This window comes from Cryptomeria japonica, chromosome 10, assembly GCF_030272615.1.
Source record: "Cryptomeria japonica chromosome 10, Sugi_1.0, whole genome shotgun sequence".
Lineage (NCBI taxonomy): Eukaryota > Viridiplantae > Streptophyta > Pinopsida > Cupressales > Cupressaceae > Cryptomeria > Cryptomeria japonica.
In genome coordinates, this window is record NC_081414.1 from 125,199,864 (window position 1) to 125,203,792 (window position 3,929).

The following is a 3,929-nucleotide window of genomic DNA, read 5'->3' on the forward strand; positions in this document are numbered from 1 at the left end:
GTCATTCGCCAGGAGATCAATTGAATAGTTTGGAGAGCAGACCATTAAAATTAAGTTTATATTGAACTTCATAACCATGATCATTCTATGTTTGACATTTTCTAGACTCTCTGGCAAACATGATCTAAAACTCTGTGAATTACTAATAGATTTCTCAACTTCACAATACCATGCATCATTTGTGCAGAGGCTTAATGCTTTTACTAATGATGGTTTCAGATACATAGCAGTCTCTGATACAATAGAAGAAACCATGCTAAAACAAAATACATCACCATTATTGATCTGCTAGTAGAGTTTCGAGGAGTATCTTAGTGTTTCCCGACTTGCTGTGTTTAACCTACTAAAATATATATCATTATTTTACGTTTTAAGTTGAGGCTGACATATGTGCGGCTGCACGGGCTGTGGCCTTGATTGTGCTCCCTCCTTCCGTCATAGCAATCTTGGCTTTGCCCTTCAACTCTTTCATTTTCTCCCTCGCCTTTCTTCCCTCCTCTCCTTCCATCAATTCCCTCACCGCTCTCTCCACTTCTTCTCTCTTCACAAATCCCTTCTTGTCCATCTTCAAATCTATGGCTACCTTAATCTGCTTCACCAGTATGACCTTGCTCATTCCCTGTTCGGCATACAGAGGCCAAGCGATCATTGGGACTCCGTGAGAGATGCTTTCCAACGTAGAATTCCACCCGCAATGAGAAAGGAAGCCCCCAGTAGAGGGATGAGAAAGAACCGCTACCTGAGGGGCCCAATTAAGAACCACAAGCCCACGGTCCCCGGTTCGACTCTGAAAACCCTCCGGTAAAAGCTGAGAAATGTCAGTTTCAAGAGAAGAAGAGTCCCCAGATTTGTGCCCGCGCAGCACCCATAGGAACCGGTGGCCGGTGGCTTCAAGTCCAAATGCCAGATCTGTAATTTGCTCGCTGGACGAAACGCCTGCGCTTCCGAAGGACACAAACAGAACAGACGAGGGAGGCTGCTCATCCAGCCATTTCAGACAGCTTCCATTTCAGACGAGGGAGGCTGCTCATCCAGCCATTTCAGGGGTATCAGATTCTGTGAGCATCAAGGGACCTATCGGATAGATGGAGGGCGTTTCAGGGGTGCTAAGGGTTTTCATGGCTTCCTCCTCCAGCTCAGCAAAGGTGTTTATGAGAACTCCAGATGCTTCCTTGAAGCGGGAGGAATGGTGGGCAACCCAATTACACAAGGAATCCGAGCTGTCCTGGATCGGCAGATCTCTAGCAGGAATCGGCGGTAACCCCGGTATCTCTACTTCGAAATTGGCGTCTCTAAATGAAACGTTCATCTCCGAAACGAGCTTTGGAAGATGTAACATAAAGCAAACAAGAGCAGCAGAGGACGGCACGAATAAATAACTTGGCATCTTCAGCTTTGCGGTAACGTCGAGCAGTTCCGTACAGAGGAGGTCTGTGATAAAAGCAGACATGGGCGAAAATGATCGCTGCGATTGCAGAACATCTTCAATCCTCAGTGATGTGAGGAATCTCTGTAATGCGTATGTCGAGAGCAGAGGAGGCCAATCGTTGCAGAAGAGGGGGCTGCTGAGAAGTCCACATCCACTTGGTGATGATGAGGGTGATGGAGAAGCCATGAAACTCACAGAGACGCTTAGCAAACTCAGCTAATGGAAGGAAATGCCCCATACCCGCGCTGAGGGGAAAAATGGCGAGATGTGGCTTCTCCATCAAAGGCAGAGAGAGGTAGTGCTACTGGAATTGTGTGCTGTAAGGTACAAGCTGTATTTGTAGCAGCCTCAAAGCTCAAGTATAGCCACAAGAGTCCCATTGACATGGATGTCGTGTGTCAGTGACTGACCATCCTCCATTAATGGGGAGGGCCCATTGTGGGCCGGGAATATATATATATATATATATATATATATTTTTAAGGTATATATATATTTTTTATTTTTATTTTTTGTAAGGTGTTAATATTTATTATAAATGATTTATTTAATGAGATGTTTATTGAAAAATGAGTATAAATTTATATAAAATTATTTTAAATGTATTAATTTTCCTTAAAGGAATTAACATATATTGTAGTCTTGATATGTATAATTATGAAATTTAGATCTAAACTCAGAGCAAAAAAGTAGGAATCTATGGAAAAGGAAGGAAAGATTATCACGTGTGAATCTAAGGATCTGAATCACAAAGTGAATAACAATATTAGGGTAAAATGTGGAATTCTCAAGCCCACACATAATGTAGCAATTTACAAACAATTGATCTTATAGAAGAATTTTTAGAAGATTTAAGGTTTCTGGAAGATTTAGCGGTTATTTGTAGATTTGTTGGTCCTCGAATCGGAAGGGTTAAAATCAGCAATTGGGTTGAAAAATCCTTTAAAAATACAACAGATCATAATGTTTTTACTTAAAGAATTCTTCATTATTTTGCATCTAAGGAAAGAATTATGCAAAACGGACTTTGGTCTATGGGAGCCTACCCTCTATACATGTAGAAATGACAAAAATTTCAATCCCCGAAAAACAAATCCATATGAGAAACCCATATTGGTAGGATTAAATAATTCCCTATGGAATACTCGTCGGAAGATGTATTACATAAAATTGAGAGATCACTTGGAACCCTCATTATTGGTGTGGATCTTGTGAACGAGGATTCTTATCTGTATGCTCGATTAAAACTAGTGGCAATAAGGAGAATTCCAGAGAATATAAAACTAATGATGAATGGGGAAGCCTAGTTTCAAAGGGTGGATATAGAAGAAGAAAAAAATTATTGCCTAAGATCTGGAAAGTGTAATCATATGGTGGCCAATTGCAGGCTACCATCTAGGAGGAAGGAAAGGTGGGTGCCAAAGAAGAACCCTAATGATGGACATGCTTTGTGCCACTAGAACAAGAAGGAAGATGTTGTCATTAGGGTTAGGGCAGATTCCCCCATAGATCCCAAATAGTTATGCATCAAGGAGGAAAAAAGTAATTTTGAGATAATCAAACAAGGTATGACGAGAAGACAAACCAATTCTGGGGTTTTGCTAGGTTGGAAGGTTGACGATTCAAAAAATTCAGAGAAGATCAACGATCCAATCATTTGCATACCTAATGGACTCTCTAATGATGATGGGGTACGAGAAGGAGAATTTTCTTAAGATGAATCATATATTGTTGACCCAAGATGCATAAGTCAATTGGTGGCTAAGATATTGGGTAAGGCCAAAAATATGTAGAGGTCAAAAGACAAACAAAAATGGGAGGATGAAGCATCCGAAAAAGGATTGATGAGTGTTGTTTATTTTCTCAAGAAAACTAATGGAGCGAGTGTCTCTTTTAAGGAAAGCAATAAAGTTTCTAAAATGGAATGTGAAGGGCTTATTGGCCCTTGACAAGTGTTAGACAGTGAAACACCATCTGGAAAAGCTAAATGGAAATACTGTTATGCTACAAGAAACAAAGATTAATATTGAGGAAGGATCTAAATTCATAAAATTCTGTAACTTTGGAATGCTAATTTGGTCAAGGTTAGTCTATTGGAGTAAAAAAAGTTGGATGCTAGCCAAGATAAATTGTAAATTGACCAATATGGAGGTCCTCCTTTTCACTGTTTATGGCCCAACACGCATGGAGGATAAAGAAAAGATCTAAAGAGTATTAACGCTCAAAATCAATAATTTGAACAGTGGCAACTATATTCTGGGTAGTGACTTCAATGCGATTATGGATTTAGCACAGAAAATTGGAGGGCTAAATAAAGTTTAAAATAGATTTATATTAGATTTTAGAAGATTTGTTCCACACATCAAGCCTATTGATTGTGTTCCCAAGAGTGTATGGTATACATAGAAAAATAGATGGGTAGGGTTTACAGATATCTTGAAGTGGTTGGATTGTTTTTTGATTGGCCCACATTGGGTAATGGAGGATATAATGTTCTTTT

General features: G+C 39.8%; 1 pseudogene; it reads right to left on the bottom strand.

Annotated features, from left to right (window-relative positions):
- Positions 1-239: 239 nt before the first annotated feature.
- LOC131858812 (UDP-glycosyltransferase 72B1-like) lies at positions 240-1,743 on the bottom strand (annotated as a pseudogene).
- Between the last annotated feature and the right edge of the window lie 2,186 nt (positions 1,744-3,929).